The sequence below is a fragment of the Mus caroli genome, chromosome 5 (assembly GCF_900094665.2).
Source record: "Mus caroli chromosome 5, CAROLI_EIJ_v1.1, whole genome shotgun sequence".
Classification (NCBI taxonomy): domain Eukaryota; kingdom Metazoa; phylum Chordata; class Mammalia; order Rodentia; family Muridae; genus Mus; species Mus caroli.
The window spans coordinates 49,178,083-49,199,997 of record NC_034574.1 but is presented as its reverse complement, the minus strand read 5'-3'; the positions used below and the strand labels follow the sequence as shown (position 1 = coordinate 49,199,997).

Here is a 21,915-nt window from a genome sequence, read left to right as displayed (position 1 = left end):
ATAGCAGCCTTATTTATAATAGCCAGAAGCTGGAAAGAACCCAGATGCCCCTCAACAGAGGAATGGATACAGAAAATGTGGTACATTTACACAATGGAGCTTTGCTCTTGAGAGTTAGGCATATCCTATCTCTGACTCATTCTGTCAAATCGTTCCCTGACTAATTTGTCTTTACCTCAATTAGAAGTCATTTTCAAACAAGGCTGTGTCTTTCTACAAACTGACCTTACTTTTATGGTTAGGGATTAAAATGTGTTCTAAAGATGTGTGTGTATGTATAAAATAGATCATACTGTAATCCAGGACAGGTATACATTCTATCCAGATCATATAGACCTAGAAGATCTTTAAATGTGATGTGATCCCTTGCCATAGCAGCCATGTTGCTGGATTAAAATTCCTCTATATCTTCCCCCCTTTCTGTTTAAGCTAGAAACTGTGTAGTTTAACTTTATATAAAAAACAATGGAGTGTACTAAGTTCATGTCTGTATTCCATCCAGAGAGATTGAAAATGTGTCATTTCAGTGGGATTGCACAGACTTAAAAAGTCTTTAGATATTATTCTTTACCAGAGAAGCCATGATGCTGGATTAAAATTCCTCTATACCCTCCACAAGGGTAAGGAGGAACTAAACTTACCCTCTGCTAAGTTTAGTTACATTAAATTAGCCTGTAATTAAAATAAATGTGATGTTATTATGCAACATTTTCACTTTAGACTTCTTTTTCCTTATCAAAGTTGAAAATGAATCCACCTTTGTTGCTTCAGTAATTCATTTATATTGTTGAGAATTCTATATATAAATGCATTTTATTATTTTATTAATGAATATTTTAGAGTGAACTTTGCTAATTAAAAGTTATAATTGAGATTTATATAAAATTCTATGTAAAATTATATTTTCAGTATAAAAGAGTATGTAAATCCTATTGAACAATTGAATTTAGCATTTCAAGGAAGTTAAAAAATATGTCCCAACATATGTGAATAAAAATTCCATATGCCACATTCATGAATACCTTATATGGATTTATTTTTAAAAGTTACAAGCATTCTAATTGGTGTACATGCATCTTCAAGTATGTATTTTCTTAATAATAGATTGCTCATGTGCTCATTTGCTATGCATCCTTGCCCATTCAAATGGTAGTCATTCAATTTCACATGATTATATTTTATTTACATAAAACTTCTAGAATTCTTGATCCAGAAATTCTCAAAAACTCTTATCAAATCTGTGATTCTAGAATGTCTCCATATGTGTATCCATATATTCATATTTATATATAAATGATATGTTTCATTCTGTTTTCAAAAGAAGTTTTAATTTAATAAATTATAACTTATGGTTGGAATACATAAAAGCAATGCTGTAAAACAAAGAAATTGTCTCTTTGAGATAGTAATTATTTATATTGAGAATGATAAAATAAATATACCAAGACATTTAATATAATAAAAATATTTTAAAACAATCCTATGAATAACTTTACTATAAATTCAAAATACTGTTAAGATAAAAATATTTTATTTTAGTATAAAACATTTTCAGTAAGAAACTTACTTGACAGGGGAGATATCATGGTCAAATAGCTGGTTTTTCCAGGGTTAGACTTACCCATTTCACTCTTGATGTAAGAACCCCTGTGATTTCCCCCAAATGGGAAGCTAGACTACCTAATATGTGGTAATGAGAGACTGTGTTTATGCTGTTCCCTTTATTAACAGAAACCAAAAGTTATGTTATTATGCTAAATTTTTCATTAAACAATTAAACAACATGTCTAACTTTTAATGAACCATATGGGAAGTAGCTTGGTATTTAATGTCTTAATGACTAAAATAGGGAAATAATTTACAAGAGAGTTATAGGCGGCTACACTTCATGAACTTAGAAGTAAATAAATTTTAGATATAACTAAATTTAAATTTTGGGAAATGAAATATTCCAAAGATGACATTGTTTATTTGGGGTTTCTATTGCTGTGAAGAGACACTTTGATGACAGCAATCCTAACACAGGAAAACATATGACAGGTGCTGGCTTACAGTTCGGTGGGTTAGTCCATTATCATTATGGCTGGAAACATGGCATCATACAGGCAGACATGGTGCTGGGGAGGTAGATGAGTATTCTACCTCCAGATTGTCAAGCAACAGCAAGTTGAGTGACACTGGGCCTAGCTTGAACATCTAAAACCTCAAAGATGTACCCTATTTCCTCCAACAAGTCGGCACCTCCTAATAGTGCCACTTTCTATGCATCTATGAGGGAGATTTTTTAATCGAAACAACAAAGACACTTGTGGTCTTCACCTTATGTATTTTATTCTTGGCTTTTGTCTTGGTTGCTACTTGGGTTTGTCTATAAACTGAGTCATGGTTTGTAATGTGCCTATTCTTTTTTCTAACTGCAACTAGTGAATATCCACTATATTTTTTTTCTTCTACTGTGTGAGTAAGGGCTAAACCTCTTTATTTCTTCATGATTGAGGCACTGGCCAATAATAAATACCTCTTCTGGACCTTTGTAGGAAAATCTGCACTATACATCTCCTAGAGAAGAATTACTAGAATAAGACATATGCCTGCGTAATTTGAGAGATATTAGTAGTAATCTCTGTGTGGATTTTTGTGCCCACAGTGACACCATCAGTGACTGAGGACTGCAATATATTCTGATACTCAACAAGCATACAGTGCTCCAATTTTCAATGTTTTATATTTCCAAAAATAAGTTATTTGCAAGATAATTAAAACATTTTTCCATTTTTGTTTTCATGTTTCTGATTTTAATGACTATGTGCATGTTTACATATTACTAGTAGTGCATTAGAATTATCACCTATAAAATGCCATATATTTTATTTTAAAATGTTATATAATTGGTACTGATTTCAGGACCTCCTTATGTGCTATTTGTACAAAGGGCATGCTACAGGGCCAACCACATTATTTCTCCCTTAATTTGTGGCGTTCATAGACCAAACAATTTCTATGTGATCTCTCCCAGTAGACAATATCCTCTTTCTAGTTTAAAACTTTATTCTACCTAATCATAGCTACTAAATGAACATTTGAGGTATGTGGAAGCAGAAACCTGTCTTAAGAGTCTTGATAGAAATAAGGTTCTCACACTAAGATTCAAGACAAATTAGTTATATTTTTAATACCCTATGCTCCAGTATATGTTTAGGGAGCATTGCATGCTGATAGAAACTACTGTTCTGCCATAAAATGTCAAATGCATTATTCATAACACATCGCAGTAAGCTGAATAATTAATACCTCAATATCACTGATAACCAACGCTTCCCTTCCTCGTGTCAATATACAATTTGGAAATTCTTTTTGATGCAAGCCCAAAGCACACACCACACTCTGTGGGAGTTCTGCATTCTGAAAGACATATGCATGCACTCAAATTCTGAACCACAGCTATTGTGCATCTCAGCAATTACTTCCGCCAAATCCCCATAAATAGAGGTGAATATATGTAGCTTACTTAGTCCTTTCAGAAAATCAGAGAGTTGGTACATCGAAGTAAAGTACTCACTTTAAAATAATGATGGTTGAAGTCTGTGCACAGTTCAGTTTGTATGTAGAAATGGACCTTCTTCACAATGCAGCTTAAAACCTGACTTAATGTAGAATTAGACTGAATGAAAGCACAGAAATGATGGCTCAGGGAGGGATACAGTTTTTAGACCGTTCATGACTCAGGATTAATATACCTAACAGAGAAAGGAGACTAATTCCTAGTTGGATGATGACAATATATCACTTATTATACAAAGTCTAAAGTTTCAGTTGGAAGATATCAGCATCCCATTAACCAACGTTATCTTTTACCTTTCCTTAGTAGCACTAATTACTATATATTTAACCAGTGGAGTATCTATACCACTCTAACCAGAGATCTGCTCTCTGCAGAACACTGGGGATGTTTGTTTGTTTTAATTTTGTAATCTAGATTCTTTGTAACTATTGCTGTAATTGAGGGGTCAAAATTACTTATGAGAATAATAGGAATTATATATTTATAAGAAACTGTCCACATTTCGTGATTCTTAACTGGTATAGAGAACAGTCTAGATAGATACTATTATGATAAGGAATAGGGATTATTATTGTTATTCAAATGACAGAAAAATAATGCTTCAAGGCACAGTCAAGGATTACAAATTCCATTGTAAATTAATGATCTTGCTAAAGTAATTTTGAGTTAGGGTTGTAGGAAAGAAAATATATACAGAAATAGTCAAACTGATTAAACTGTGGCTACGAATCTGTAAAATTCAATGTCAAATTTTGATTCTCTACTGGCATATTAAGAAGTGTGTTCTCTCTGCACCCCAGGCCATTTAGATATGTTTTCTCTAACAGTAACCTGGTTTCACAGAGAGTCATTTTTATTTCTCTTGAGAGTGCTGTAGCCTGAAGCATAAAGACCTACATCTACTCATGGTAGAAATTTACCCCCAATCTGACCAAGACAAGATGATTTCAACTCTTATGTACGGAATGGCTTCCTGCTGCTCTTGGCTTTGTAAAAGTCTTTGTTGTTCACTCTCCCTGAAGTTGTAGAGTTTATTTTTTTTTCCATTAACAAGAGAACATTACAATTCTGCTGGCATTCCTTTAGTGACTGAGGTGGCATTACTGGTAACTTCAGCACTTTGAAATGGTTTCAGTCAAGTTTTAGATGACAATCCTCACACCATTACTGACACTAACAGTTTTCAAACAATACAGCTGTAAAAGAAAACCTGGGAATTACATGGGAAAAGGGAGGTGTGGAAGGAGCTCTATTCAAAAGCAAGGATCTCCATGGACTTAACAATGTCCTTTATGCATTGACTGAACTCCAAACCGGCCTTTCCTATTGACAAGCTAAAAGTATTTCTCATAATAGGATAGTCAAGCAACAAAAACTCATTTCCTCTCAATTGAAGTGAATTTCTAAAGTCACTGCTTCAAAGAATGACCTCTTTAGAAATGGGGCAGAACATTTTAGCTCTGTTCCTTCTCCATCTGTGTGTACTTAGCAGGAAACTGTCTCCCATTCCTTTCCTTACTATAAAGGGGCCCTTTTAGCAGGAAAAGAAGAACAGTGCACATATGATAGTGTGATTCTTCAAATGATTCACATTTATTCTCCACTTAACTACATTGTTAGTCATCTGTATTGTTCTATTGATTGTTCAGTTTCTGATTTTCCAAATGACTTAGATCTTTGTAAAGATATAAATGAACATCCACAGGAAATTCATTTAACATTTAACCCTTGGCATATTGAAGAAATATAAAGTGACAAAGCCCAATAATATTTTGCTTCGGGAATGGAATATGCTAACCACATGCTTGTATTTGGCAGTAGTCTGATGGAAAGTGTCTCCTATGTTAACAACTGTTCCATGCTATTTTGTTAAGGTCAGGTGAAAAAATTTAAATTTCTAGTCAAACATTTCACCATTTCTTGATCCCATTTAGAGCATTGCTTGGAATTTTATTCACATGTTTCTATTATATGAACATGGACTTTTCTTAGCATTAATTGTGTTTGTAACAATTGTGTTACCTCCATTTTTTTTTCTAAAAAATCATGATCCATAGAAGAGCATTTCAGAAACTAATCAGTTTACCAAATGTAAATCATGCAGAATAATACCATTAAGAATATTTAACCATTAATTTTTTAAAAATTTTTTCAGTGTCTTAGTATATCTTGAGGACTTTGATGGTATTTTCTAAATTTTGTTTTAACTCCCAAATATCAGGTAAAATATTTAGTCCTCTTAGAGTATGAGAAACTAATATTTTATTACATCAAAATATTTAATGTATAATGGAAAATGCCAGTAAGTAATCGATATAAAATAGTAAGATATGACACCTTTAAGATGTATCTGTATATTTCTATGCATAGCTTTAATAACCACATAAAGGGAAATTTACCATGATCCTGAGCCAAAAATACTCAGAAAATATTTTAAATTATTTGTAATTACCACTGTGATGTTACAACTATATTCATTATCTTTTACTATAATAATTTAAAATATTAAGTACCATTGCCAGATCCTATTCAGATAACTTTGTTTTGAAAATATTCATTAATTATGTATGATGAAAGGATACACATTGTAAATGGAATAAGGTATTGCTTTTTTCCTATTTTTTTGCTCATATATTATCATGTTTTAAAATTCTATAATAAACAAGAATACTATCTTCTAAATTAACTTAAATATGATATTAAGAATATTTATTTCATTCTAAGCATTATCTTCTCTAAATAAGGCCACTTCAAGGACATTTAAAGTGGAATATAAGTTTAAATTTTTGGTGATAGTTCAGTATATTCAGCAGAGATGCAAGGGTCCAGAGGAAACTTTTTACCAGAGTGGCTAGTCAATAAAGGAAGTAAGTCCTAGATAGGCATTTATGTCTGGAGGTCATGTGAGGCATGTCATGCCAGGTAGCATCTGTGTTTAATCTTGAGCACATCTGACATGGTTCTTGAGAAAATTACCATTAAAGTTATATGGTCAGAGAAAGGCATCAAGGAGAAGAAGGAAGGCTAATTTAATTGCCTTTGTTCCTCAGTGACATAATTTAAATTGAGCTTGTATTTCTGAGAGCACATGGGTATTTGCATACCTGGGTTTTCATAAGTGGAGAAATGAGCTCAAAACTCTTGGCCTACAGATAATGTATCACTTGATATTTGAAGGACAAAGAGTACAGTAGGGAATCAAGGAAATCGGTACTTTTTTTAAGGGTTTTCTCCTGAGTTGAGGAGAGGTGCCTGTGGTATTGAGCTTCCATTTAAATGCAAAATACAAAACAATAAATACAAGGGGAAGAGTCAAATACTTACCCTCATTATATGTTCTTGGAGAAAAGCCATAATTCATGGCTAAGTGCAGGTATATCATGAATGAATCAGCTCTGCTGATTTAAGTGTTCTGACCTTAAACAAAGAGATTTAAGAAATTGAAACTTGTTCCTCTCCTGACACAGTTTGGCCCAATGGCTTATGCAGAAGATCTTTGTCTATATAACTGAATGTACAAAGAACACAGCAAGTACCAAGGTAATGATTCAAAGCTAAGAAGATAGATAAAACTTGGATGATCTCCATCAGTATTCAAGTTTTGAAAATCAATTTAACTAGAAATTTGTGATATGATTTATTCAATATAGATATAATTAACACAAACATATGTGCACTAACACATACAGGCACAGAGACACACATTTACTTTATGTAATATGCAAAGCTCATTTGAGCTAAATAAGTATATCCATATTTTGTAGGTAGAATAATGGTACAAAGCAAATCCTGTCAGGCAATATACAGAAAAAAATTATTGAAATAATTGAAAATTGGATACTATTATGTAGCCATGAGACATTCCTACTCCACACTTGGAAATAGTAACTATATGAAGGCAAACTGATTTTTAGAGAAAGGAATTAATAAGATATTCTTCCACTCTAGAAAACTAATCAATGACTATACTTATGATTTTGATTATGGATTAGAAATGGGTATTCTCTCCAATATGGAATATATATAGTATTGACTGTTGTTGATAAGAAATCACATTTCTGTACTTACATTATAGAAACTATGATAAGAAATAATTTAATATAATATGATCCAGATTATTAGTCTTATTTCTAAACATAAATAAGATACATCCCAGCCCATTGTATCTTTTTTCACAGTTGTTTACATTCTTTCTAAAATTCTTCCTTTCAAGAGAGGAGGAAATGTCCCAATGTGTGAAAGTATTTGCTATAGAAGCATGGAGACCTGAATTTGCTTACTAGGCATTCATTTACAAGGCTGTACATATCCCCAAGACTGGTGAAATAGAACTGAGTGGTGGAGACATGAAGATCCTAAGAGATTGCTGACCTAGTCTAAACCAAGCAGTGAGTTTCAGATTCAGAGGTAAAGCCTATATGAAGATATTAAGACAGTTAACAATGAAGACCATGGATTTTCTCCCTGGTGTTTGAGAGTATACACGCTTGTGCATACACATGCATATTATACAAGCTTTAACAAACATATGTGCTTTTTTAAAAAAAAAAAACAAGAGATAGGCTAATAAAAAGTCGATTGGTATTCCCTATAAAGACTTTATATGTAATGTGTATCAAATACAATATGTAGTCTTAGTGATAATTATGTAGTGTGTGTGTGGGGAGCAGGTGTGGCAGCAGTCCCAAAGGCGCCAGGGACTGCAGCTAAGTCGTATGACTTGCACCTGACTTCCTCATATAAACCACAAACATCATGAGAGCTGCACAGGTGTACCAGGTTACTGGCGAAGCCATTTTGGTGGAGATATGCTCCTGCTGCCCTGATTAGCTGAAGCTGCGTACCTGGTGAGGTGATGTGGCCTTCTGTGAGTGGATGGGAACTGATAGTATATAAGAGTGAGAGGCCCAGGGCTCGGGGTCTTTCGCCTACACAGTCAATGCTCTCCCAATAAACGTGTGCAGAAGGATCCTATTGTGGTGTCTTTCTTGCTGGTGAGTCAGGCGTCCCACATGTGTGTTGATAATACCTAATCTTGCATTTGAAAATACCAGGTTTTAAATATGTTCAACTATCCTTAAGCATATGTATGTGACAAATGATGTAAAAAGAACATATGTTGAAAATTTGGTGTGATAGGAATTGTTAGTTCAGGTTCACATTCTGTGATATTGTTTTATGTACGTGGTGTGTACTGTCAACCAGATGGAACGCACATTCTTTGTATACATGGTAACCACAACACACTTTCAAGTAGGAGTACTGTCCTTGTCAATAAGCAGCGAACTTATGTCTCTCCCGAAACATTCTATATTTTAGACTGCAAGATCTCTGAAGCTATGGTTCTAGAACAAATATGACAAGGAAATGAGTACACCATAATACTAGAATGTACAAATTTAGTATATAATTGAAAAAGTCCCAGTAATTATCCCGGATTAAATTTGTATATGACTGTCCATTGAACCTTTATAATATATGAGGATTCCCTGCTCAGAAAATGAATAACAGTTACTTTCTTTTCTTGGAGAACAGAAGACTGGTTGCAAAGCAAGTGCCTATAATAGTTCTCCAAAATATAGCTTATAAGACAGGGGTAGAATGATATTTTATTTGTTTACTGCTTTTGCTTCTTCTGGTGGCTGAAGAACAGAGAAACATCAGTCAGTGCTTGAAGAAATGTTAAATGATTGGATTCCCTTTTCCACACAACACATTTCAATTCTTAACAATATCTAACAAATCCGTGAGTTACTTAAATAGATTGGACCTTTATAATCACGCCTGCCATTTTTGGTACACAGAGATCTTTTTCTTAATTGTATGTAACAATTATTTTATCACATCAAGCTAATGGGATAAGAGTTCAAGATATGTTTTGCAGTGCTGTTTATATCTTTTAGAAAGCTAGAAGGTAGTAGTTTGCAATTAATATTGCAGTGGGTATCTAGGAATGCAAGCTTGGTGTTAAAAATATAATTTGTGATCCTGTATTTTGGCTCTAACTCCCAAATCCAAGGTGCAGATCCTAGCAAATTTAATTTTACCTTTAGCTCTCCTACATATAAATTGAAAGCTAGGCAACTTGTCATTCAAATGAGTTATTAAAAATTGAGGTGCTGGATCTCACCATTTCAAAATCCTGTGCATTCAGCACTATATGAAGAACAATTTATGAAACCTGAAGTGCTATTGGTCAAATGTTAGCCATACATATTGGCATTGCTACTTTAATTACTCCATGTCCTCTTGTAAAAGGAGGGATTTGCTCTATGAAAAAGTATTGTCCTATTCAGCAAGTAATAACTGGTCCTTATCAGTGTCTTCTTGCATAGCTTTAATAATCAGTTGACATTTAGCATTTCCTAGCTCGCAATGCAATGCAGTGATTTATATCCCCTGAATGGATTGTAAAATCCCAGAAGGAAGACATCATGTTCTACATGCATTTTATTCATTTATTAATTATTCTTGACACAGAGTTGGAATGTGGTCAGATTAGTTAATATCATCACATTTATGAATCAAAGTCAATCTCATCATATCACATTTGTTACTGTATTTTTGTAAATTGCAATGTAATGAATTTACATATAAATCTTACAACACACTATCTTTTAATAGAATGAACGGTACAACGCATACAAATTCTTTTTATTCAAGCCTTTATGTTGTGATCTCAGAAAATCATTTATATTGAAAACAAATGCACAATTCTCCCTAGGCAAGATGCTTGCTTTTATGTAAGCAGGACACTCACATCACAATGGTGTCATTGCTGGTAGTACATATAATGAACCTGTGTGTTCAGTCCTATCTAAAATGGCAACCAGTGAAACTCATTTACGCAGGCTAGGAAAATAAGCTAAAAGAATGAGCTCCATGCATTCTGCAGAGAAAAGAACATCACAATGAATTGCTTTCAAGGGAGATAATGTAACATGAGTCCAGCTTCAGAAAACAAGGATGCTGGCTTCACAATTTGCATTTCACAATGATTTGTCTAAATTTTGTTTGGTTGATTGCACTAAATTGTCTTGTTTTTGAAAAACAGCAATGGATTAAAAGAAATCTCTCTGCAAGGGAAGCACATGTTTCAGCGGGGGGGGGGGGGGAGAGAGAGAGAGAGAGCGTGAGAGAGAGAGAGAGAGAGAGAGAGAGAGAGAGAGAGGTTTTACTAATATGGCTAGTTAAAGTATTATTCTCTTATCATTTATTTTTAGAACCTGGTGCAAGATTTTGGTACACACATTGCTGACCATGATTCTTAATATATTGTCAAGGAAACAAAGCAATCTTTAGTAGACAAAAAAATCATACTCTACTACCAGGATGGAAGCAGGTATGTAAACATATAGAGAGAGGTCAGCAGTTCTTGAAAATTAATTCCATTTCCTAGTCTGCCAAGCATGCAATAATTCAGAGGAGATGATAATATGTTATGGTCTAAGTCCATAACCTTAGAAAATAAAAGCCTAGTTGCTGCATGACTTACAAGAGCAAAACAAGCTTACAGTGCATGGGTCTGCGTTGTTTGGCAAGTAGTCGATAAAACTGTACCTTATGACTTTCTCTCCTAAAGGTTCTAATCAAAACAATTTATTTCAGGCATGTAAACCCTGCTTTTCAGACTGGAGCTATTGTCAGCATGTGCAGCAGCATCAGCAATAGCTGATGCAATTTTGGGATTGAGAGTCTCAGAGCTCCCCCATCTGTCTCAGTAATGGTTAGATTTTTGTAGTAGATCAATACAACCTGTCAAGTATAGTTTAAGGATTCCCCCCACCCAACCTTTATAACAGCAATTTCCCTCTGCCCAATAATCCCCATCCTAAGAGTGATGCCTAAGGATATTATGCAGAAGATCAGAACAGATAAAGCTGGAAGGACCTTACCTAACTGAGCACTAAGTTTTGGAACTTAAATTCACTTGTTATAACCCATTTGAAGACTTACATTTAAGCTCTGAACAGAGAACTTATGTTTTTCATGGTTGGAATTTACTTGCTTGCCTCTGTGAACACAGGATAGAAGGGAAAGACAAGAAAGTAATCTGTAAACAAAGCCACCATTTATTTTGGTGTAAGGTTTATCTGGATGCTCCAGTAAGTTCTCGGAATGTATTTCTCTCTCATCAGCAATGGGATAAGAGAATTGCAAGTGATGTGTTTGTCTTAGTAGAAGGTATAACTAGATCCTGGGGGGAGACAAAGTGTTTTGCTTTCTTTCTGCTCCAGTTCTCAACTGAGAAATAAAACCAAGAGGATTCAATTCTTTTCCCTGCAATGGGCTGGTAGCTGCCATGACTCACTGCTCAGAGCCTCTATGTGCTGACAGTTGTGTATCACTGCCCCTTAGTGGTTGCCCAATGGCAAACACTGTAAAATACTTAACTCACATCACAGTTTTGTAGGTAAACAGAGCATGCTGAATTTTCTCGTAAATCCAGGAAACAGGAACTGTGTGTGCACATCTGTCCTGGGATCTCAGACTCTGTTGTGTTTTTAGCATCAATGGAATCCTAAGAAAGGGGAAAGAATTCTAGACAAATAGGTTTGAAATTCCTTTTCTGCTCTGCTCTGCTCTCCTCTAACCTTGTGATCTCAGAAGCATCTCAGCCCCTCTCAGATTCAGATTTTTTTCCTAGCCAAATGACATGCACAAATAATCTACCTTACTTTTATTATAAGTGAGATAATAGAAGCATGTATTATATTTCTACAATAATGAGAAATATGAATTTAAATTTAAAAAGCATTTGTTATGTAACATTATTGTTTAGAAACATAAGAATACCATGTAAACAATATTGTAATCATCATGAAATTATAAATATATTCTGGATAAGTAATCCCCAGGAACAGCATAATTCAAAAGTTCCTGCTTACATTCCAAGTTACATATGTATTTAACTGATCTGCTTTGATTTAGGGTTTTGTGAAATTCTTTGTAGTTCAAATTGCTACATATTTATTACAAGCCTACCGTACTGGAAGCACTGTTCAGGGTAGTGAGAAAACAGTGAATTCTGTTTTTGCTTTCATGATATGTTAACCTATATTTAAATTAGACCACTACATTAATTATTTATAGTAAGAGATACTAGACTGGAGAAGGAAAGGGAGCCACTGGCAACCTCAGAGCAGTATTGAACGAGCAGGGACTGTTTAAGTGGAATGCAAGTTGTGTTTTTGTAACTGGACAAACAAGAGCAAAATGTTACCACGAGAGAGAACAGCAAGGGTAGGTTAAGTACGTTCAAAAGTGTGAAATATCCCAGGACGAATGAAAAAAAATCAACTAGGAAAAGGGTCTGAATCACATGTTAACAGTAGTAATCAATGACGGTAAGGAGCATACTAGCCCACCCCTGGTTGAGGAGAAGTTCTTTGGTAAAACCATAATTGATCAAAGAGAACAAGTGATTCGGCAGTGTGCAGCCATGACTAATACATCTACAGCACCATGCCTATAGGCAAGCCTCGGAGAGGAGCTTGGAAGAAGGGTCAGAACAGGAGAAAAGGGAAGTTTGCAATGAGCCTGAATTGCCTAAATATGTCAGGGAAGCTACACACAGGAAGTCTCACAGCATGGCTGCCTAAATATGAATCATAATATTAATATAAGAATGACAGAAACAGGCATTTTAAAGTGGAAGAGGGATATCTCACAAGACCTTGATCTGAGAAAAAGAACTCCAAGCAATTAAGTTATTCCAAGGGAATTAGTTTTCTCTGGGGAAAAGCCTCCCTAGGCTACCCAGTACCAAGTGGTCAAAGACAAGAAACATTGTATGTCCTGAGGATTGTATTTATACTTTCAGGGAAAAAATAGGCAAAAAAATTGAGAAAAGAAGACCATAAACTTAAGATCGCTATGAGGAGGATATGGTTGGGTTTAGAGGGAGGGAAGGAAAGGGAAAATGATGTAATTAAAATTTCCTTTCAAGGCAACAACAATGAATTAATAAGGAAAAAAGATGTTTATATTAGACTTTAGAAAGCTTTGAATGCCATGTTGAGGTCTTGAATATTTTATTCTCTGAAAAGAGGAAACACAATATGTTTACATGCTACAAAAGTTTCTGTATGTTGGTCTAAGAACATAATATTTAAATACATGAAGATAAAATTAAATACAACTAAATTCATTTTAATAATATCCAAGGTCAGGTAACATTTAAAACTATAAGCAAATGTTCTCTGTACTTTAATTGTCCTTATTTTTCTCATTTCACCACCAAGTAGCATTTAGTTTATCTCCTAGTTCATTTAGTAAGCATTATTTCAGTATTTTTTCACGTTGCTTAAATAACTACATTCCACTTAAGCAAATAATTGTTGAAACAAAATTTTCATAAAAACCCAACTGAGACCATTCAGTATGGAGAACCCAGCTTTTGGGTACCTTATGAAGATATAAATACTGTAAAATAACACTTTAGATAAATTCTCTTCCCAAAAGAGTGATGATATGGTATTTCAATGTGACTAACAATATAGCTCCACAAACCTGTGACTGTCTTTCCATTATCATAAATGCTATCAAATCCAGGCTACCAACATGGCTCACCTGGACTACTGCAAGGGTTGTTACTATTTTAGGCTTAAAGTATTAAGTTAGAGCCCTCTTTGGATTTCCCATTTTATCGCAAATAAGACTCAGGTTTGTAGACAGATCTCCCAAGCTCCCCATATGCCCACACCGTGGGGACGCTCTGCTTTATTCACACAGATCTGCCTGTTCTTTACAAAAATTGCAGTTTTCTTCCATGATGTACATCCCATTCCTGCCTCTTCTGACCACGGACTCCCCATCTATTTCCACTGTGTATTTGTCCACATCTCAAAGATTTATTCTGCATTTTCAAAGCTGAGTGTGGTCCTGATCCTTCAAGGTCATGTACTTCCTTGTTTTTAACCACTCTCTACCACAATATCATGTCTTAACCCCTTACAAGAAGTTGCAAACACTAATCACCTGTAGCCCTTACCAACTTGCTTCTTACAGTATATCTTACAAAACTGTGTGAGCTGAGTAGCAATGATTTGGTTTTCTTTTTCCTTTGCACCCTGGGTACTTTAAATAGTATATGCACGTGGAGTATTTGTTACAGGAACACATCAGTGAATCCATGACTCAGTAAAACCCAATTCACATGGGAAAGGTAATGAAATGGAAACTGACCAAGAGGGTAAAGACCCTAGGAATAATACAAATAGAAATAAGGGGTCTAAATGACAAAAGCAATGTCACTGTCACATATATCATCAGTGGTAACTAAGAGAAATGAGGAAGAAATAGCCAGTAGTCTCCAAGTGGCCACATTTAGAGTTGCAGACCATAATTTCTGCAGGTTAATTTACAAGTGGGATATCAGAGTCAATCTTCCTTTTATTCCTGCATAGGCTGTTAAATCCACTGGATGGGGGCAAAAGTGTAGCAATCTATACCTGTTTCTCCCCATAGCTTGGACCCGTGAACTCTGCTTGTCTAATACAGTGTAGCCATCTGCAATGTGTGCATTGCTATCACGAGGTCTACTCATGGATCTACCAAGTATATCAGAATTCTCACAAAAACAGGTGTTACCAACCAGAATTCTGCATTGCATCACTTAGTGGTCACTATAATAAACTTGATTTCAGTGTCATGTTTCTGCTAATAGAAAAAATGAGAGAAGAGTATTAAGCTAGTCAAATAAATAGGGTTATCACTATATAGACTACTAACACTGGCCAACAGTGCTGTAGAAATAAAATCACAAGTTTAATACCATCTTAGGCAAAATAGCTGAAAACAAATCTTGAATTAAAATAAAATAATTAGTTAAGATGTAAAGTCATAAGGTAAGGGCTTCATATACAGCTCTGTTATAGATTGCTTTCTTTGTACATATGAAGTCTTAGATCAATTCTTAGTACAAAAAAAAAAGAGAAGCAAGGAAGGTGGAGACGAAGGAGGGAAGGAAGGAAGGGAAGGAGAGAGGGAGGGAGGATGGAAGAGAAAGTAGGGAAGAAGAAAGGGAAAGATAGTGATTAAAAATAGAGAAAAATGAAAGAAAATCTATATTAATCCCTGGAAGCAAATGGCAGTCATGTTATTACTGGAAGCGTTTCAAGTTAATATGTAAAAATTTAGTGAACTAGTGAATGGAGAATAGGGTCAGTAGTTTCTATTTCAGGCTTAGACTATTGTTTCAAGTATGTACTTCTTTTATAATTTAGTTTAATTGTTTTGCTTATTCTCTTTACATCTTACATATTTCCCCCTCCTGGTTATCTCCTTCCACAATCCTTTTTACCTCCTCCTTGCCCTTTTCCACTGGAAGAGTGAAAGCCACCCTGGGTATCCCACCCACCCTGGCACTTCATGTCTCTGAGAACCTACATGATTGATTCTTCTCCAACTGAGGCCAGACAAGGCAGCCCAGCTAGAAGAACATATTCCACCTACAGGCATAAGATATGGGATAGCCCCCATTCCAGTTGTTCAGGACTTGTTTATGTTCTTTGGTTGATGGGTCAGATGCTGTGAGCCCTAAAGTTCAGGTTAGTTGACTCTGTTGGTTTTCCTGTGGAGTTCCTATCCCCTTTGGGACCCACAATCCTTCTTCCTTTTCATCAATAAAAATCCCCAAACTCCATCCACTGTTTGGCTGTGGGTGTCTGTATCTGTCTAAATCAGCTGTTGGGTCGAAAATCTCTGAGGACAATATGCTCCTGACTGCAAACATAACAGAATACCATTAGTAGTGTTAGAAATGGCTTCTTGACCATGGGATGAGTCTCAAGTTGGGCTGGTTATTGGTTGGTCACTCCCTCAGCCTGTGCTTCCTCCCTTGTGTCTGCATTACTTGTAGACAGTATAAATTTGGGGTTGAAAGAATTGTGGGTGGGTTGGTGTTTTTATTGTTCTACTGAGGTTCCTGTCTAGATACTGGAAGTAGCTTCTTCAGGTTGCATATCCCCATTGTAGCAAGTCACAGCTAAGGTCACCTTCATTGATTCTTGGTGCTTTAATCGTCCCAGGACATGTATCCTCCTGGAGATGCTCCCTACCTCTTTTCCTCCACCAGTTGCAGATTTCTATTCATTTTCCTGGTCATATAGTCATCTCTCCTGGCCTTTGCCACACCTAATCCTGATGGTACTAATGCTGCAGTTATTCATGTGGATGGATTTCAGGAGCCTGAAAGCACTTACTGCTTTTCTACTCATAAAAGCCAGGGATTGGACATAGCCTAAAATTCCATCAAGGAATGAATGAATAATGAAGTAGGATACATTGACACTCTGAAACATTACTCAGCCAAATAAAACAAAATTTTATCACAATGAAATAAATAGGGGGAAAAAAGGAAGAAAGAAAACACAGGGACCTATACAAGGACTCTGGTTTAACCTAAAACAGCAAAATAAACTTCAAGAAATTAAGACTCCACTGAAGGAAATGGTATAAGAAGAGGCAAAGTGTATGACAAAAATAAATAATCATTAATAAGAATGTATTTATTTAAATGAAGCAATTCTCTGTTAGTAAGAGGACTTTAGCTGAAATACCCAACAAAGGTGATATAGAATCTCATAGACCATATCCAGTAAATAAGCATGGCCCCCAGATGAGGTATGAGATCACCCTCCTACTTCAAAAATATTAATCCAAAATTCCTCCTGTCAAAAGGAAATGCAGGGATATAGAGTAGAGCAGAAACTGAAGGAAAGGCAATCCAAAGACTGCCCCATCTAGGGATCCTGCCCATCTGCTGACAACAAACCCAAACACTATTGCTGAGGCCAAGAAGTGCATACTGACAGGAGCCCAGTATAACTGTCCCCAGAGAGGCTCTGCCAGAGCTGAACCGATACAAATATGGATGTACACAGCCAAACATTGGTCTGAGTGTGGGAAACCCAATGGGGAAGTTAGGGCAAGGTCTGTAGGAACTGAAGGGTTTTGCAACCTCATTGGAAGAACAACAATATCAAACAAACAGAACCCACAAGTCTCCCAGGGAGTAAATCCCCCAACCAAAGAGTACACAGTGAGTACCAATGGCTCCATCTGGATATGTAGCAGAGGATTGCCTTATCTGGCATCACTGGTCATGTGAAGGCTTTATTATCCAAGATAGGAGAACACTAGACCACCGAGGCAGGAGTGGGTGGGTGGGTGGGAGACCATCCTTTTAGAGGCCAGAGGGAGGAAAGAGGAGGTAGGGGACTTGTGGAGGAGAAACCAGGAAGGGAAATCACATTTGAAATGTAAATAAAATACCCAATAAAAATGAAAAAAAACCCACTTCTTATGTGAGAGGCAAACAATAAAAATATTTTATATTTTATGTTAATCTCAAGTTGTTATTGTATAATATAGGTAATAAATTGTGTTCCAGCAACTCTGTTGCATTTTAAATGTTCTTACAGAGGGATACACTTTGTCATGTTTTAACAAATAATGATTCTATGGATTGGAAAGAGGGATACCTATCATGAAGATTGTAGGTAAGTTTTATATTCTTTAGTGACACAACCTAGGTTCCTCACATGCTGGACAAGTGCTCTGCCACCTAGATTCATCCAAAGCTCTAGTTTCTAATTCTGATAACCGATGTCACCCAGTGTTAAAATAAACACTTTTCCTGAACATTTAAACAATAAAATTAGCACTAGTATTTGAATTCTAGTGTCTATTATATACTTATATAAACATGTCATGATATAACTTTAGGAGTATATCCATCCAGACAAGGGATGTCCAGGTTTCATATTCCCCTCCTTATGATTGACAATTTCTAAGATTTGTTTGGGTGGAACAATTATCAAGGAAACACAATAAACAGTTTTACAATCATACAAGGTAAGTAAGTATATTGTAGTGCATAAAAATTTTATTTGCTACTAATATTGTCTTCATTAATTTTAGATTCCTTTGTAATTTTCTTAGTAATTCAAAGGTAGATCAATTCATCTCAAATTATTCAGTATATTTAGCTACTAGAAAAAATGGTGATGGGGCAGACTACAGTGAAGAAAGAAGGGTCATTCAGATGCATAAAGCATAAGTGGTCTAAGAAACTGAATTCATTTGATTCATCTAAGACTGAACAAATTATCTGTACTAATTTTTCCAACAAATTAGGAAAAGACTCATTATTCAATTTTATCAGCAGAACACCTTGATTCTGCTAATGGAACATGCTCTGGATGATAATTGTATAAAAATTATCTCTACACATTATCAAATTTAGAAAATTATAAGATAGTATGAAATATCTATTTCATCAGTAACATCAGCATTAAAAGAAATGGAACATTTAAATATATAGAATGTATAATATGATATGATTTATGAAATTTAAGGAAAATGTTTTCAGTAGGTGGAAAAATTTCTTCCAGTCTATATTTTAAGATGTATATTTAAATAAATATTTAAAATAATTTACATAAAAATGTTATGGCTAGCAATGACCCAGTATTAATTATTTTTTAAAAGGTTAGTTAATGAGAACAAGAATTGTATTCACCTATTAAATGATGTAGTACTTTGTTGTTAAAGAAACATCTCTTTTATTAGAATACAAATAGTTCAAAAGGATGTACACTCATGTTCAGAATTATTTTGTCTAATGATTCATCATGCAAGACAGAAGTTGATCATGGAAGTCCATTCAATATCATTATAGTGCAAAAGACTACTGTCTGTATTCTTCTAGAAAAAAATGGAACAAACTGTGGTATTTATTTAAAATCCAGCTCATCTCTTAATACCGAAGTGGCGAAGCATCTCAATACCATGATCAAGTAATTAAGGAGCTGGGTTATTCTTTTTATAAGAATTCAAGTTATCAAACATACAGATGCCAGGGGAAAGGTAGGTTTTGCATAATCTTTAAATTTGTCTTTATTACCAAGAGCTGGTAGCTTTAATGTTTCAACTGCAATACCAGAAAAGCATAATTACAGTGTCTATACTTGAAAATATTAAATATAAAATATAATATAAAATATAAAGTTTAAGTTTTGCAAGTGATAAAGTTGGAATTTAGGGAGAATATGTGACACACTAAGTCATACCTTATGGTATTCTGACTACAGGTCTTTACTTTCCAATCAGTGTTTCTTTCCATTTGCTATTGTATGACTCCAGTAATATACTGATATGTAGTGAAAGATGCATCTGCTTCTCTATGTCATTTATACAAGGATAGCAGAAATGTTTTCAGTGGTTTTTGTTTTTTAGAAAATCAGTGCTATGATTGTAGATATTAGCTTTTTTTATTTTTGACTTTGAAAACCCATGATGTTATCAAAAATAGTTCGTATACTATACAAAATAAGGATCTCATAATTTATCATAAATTTATAGTTTATAGGTACATCGTAGGCATCTAACGAGAAGACACTACTCTAGCATATGAGGCTTTCAGCTGGGTGATTTACTATTTTTCCATCTTGTAGTTACATGCAGTGGGTGGAGAGTTACATCTTGAACAGATAATTTTCATAGCTAGAGATTTAAATTTTAAAACATGCACTGAAGTTTTAGGTTCATTGTGTACTTGCAATCTTTACTTACAATGGGTATGAATTGAGAGCAAAAAGAATGCTGCTAATAGAAACTGAAGATGATGTGAAGATATCCCTACAATTAAGTTACAAAAGTGTTTAATGAGCAAACACCTGCCAAGCACCTAGTCATAAATGTTTCCTTTTCGGCGGCCTGACATTTAAAACCAAAAGAAACTGAGCTGTCAAAAGGAATAAATGTACAGTAGTATTATGATGCCTTTATTTGTCATAAATGTGACTTAAACTTTCTTAGGAAGGATTTCTACCTAGTATTTCACGAACTCAAAATGTAAATAGTATAAATTGGTAAAGGCAATGTAATTGTCACCCTTTATTTACAGATAAGGGAGATTTTATTTGTAGTTTACACAAAGATGAAAAGTTTTGATTTTGTGTATATTTTCCTCTATATTTCTAGGTTTGAACACATGAAATACTCCATTCTCAAAAGGTAAGGATGACAGATCCTTGAGTGTGTCATCCAGGTAACTTCTAGGATGGAAGTTCCCTGCTGGAAGAAGATTCAAGAAGATTCTTCTCCCAAGCAGAGAAAGATTCAGATATCATTAGATCCTGTAATTCTGACTATAAACCCGTTTGTTACTTACTGTTCCTACCTCTGGACTGGTGCTTCAGAGATTGTTCTTAGACAGACAATGGAATATGAATAGAAAGTCTTGGTGCTCTCTCCCAAGGGCCTAAGTTGTTAGCAAGCTTACACATAGAGATTATAGAAAAGAATGGCTATTGGCTGATAGCTCATGAAGAGAGACAGCATTTCCATCAAAGCTGCAAGGTAAACTATAGATCACAACTAACAAGAGGAAACTGAGGAATTAAACAATTAACAAGAGTATTTCTTTTTGAAAATTGTCATTCATTCATTTATTTATATCTGCAAAAGCTGTCCCTATCCCAGTCCCCCGCCCATCCTGCTTCCCAGAGTCTCTCACCACCTCATCCTCTTAGCTTCTGAGAAGGTATAGCCTTCCCTCAATACCCCCCCCCACCCTAGAGTATCAAGTTTCTGCAAGATTATACCCATCCTTCCCCCCTCAGGCCAGACAAGGCAACCCTTTTGCTACATATATGTCCCAAGGCCTTGGTCCAGAATAGTGTATGCTCTGTAGTTATTGGCTCGGGCTATAATATCTCCAGGTAAAGTGACACTGATGGTCTTCCTGTGGGGTTCCTATCACCTTCAGGGTCTTCAAATTTTCCCCCTACTCTTTCGTAACAGTCCTGACCTCTGTCCAATGTTGGACTATAGGTATTTGCATTTGTTTTAGTCAGCAGCTGGGTAGACTTTCTGAGACGTCATTAATGCTAGTCTCCTGACTACAAGTATAACAAAGTTAGAATCAGGGGTTGGAGCTTCCCTAGCTCCTGAATGGTATGGGGCTCAGGTTGGGCCTTTTATTGGTTGGCCATTCCTTCAGTCTCTGCACCATCTTTGTCTGTGTATTTCTTTTTAGACAGAAAAATTTTAGGTCAAAAGTTATAGGTGGCTTGTTGCTTTATCCCTCTACTGGGATTCTTGCCTGGTTGTAGAAGGTTGCCTCTTCAGGCTCCATATTTCAAATGTTAGGCAGTTCACCTAATGTTACCTGCATTGACTCATAGAAGCCTCACCTAAACCAGGTCTCTCAAACTTCCTAGAGATTACTCCCAAACCCCTTCCTCCAGCTGCTGTTGAGTTCCATTCATTCTTCTGGTCTTCTTGGACTGTCTCTCCCTATACCGAAACCTGCCACCCTATCCTGTCCCTCTCCTCTCCCATCC

The 21,915-nt window shown here is 35.4% G+C and overlaps 1 non-coding gene across 1 annotated transcript; it reads left to right on the top strand.

Moving 5' to 3' along the window:
- The first annotated feature begins 1,559 nt into the window (after nucleotides 1-1,559).
- On the top strand, nucleotides 1,560-1,722 carry LOC115031220. The gene has a single exon (XR_003836836.1). It is a non-coding gene; the product is annotated as a U1 spliceosomal RNA (small nuclear RNA).
- The last annotated feature ends 20,193 nt before the right edge of the window (nucleotides 1,723-21,915 follow it).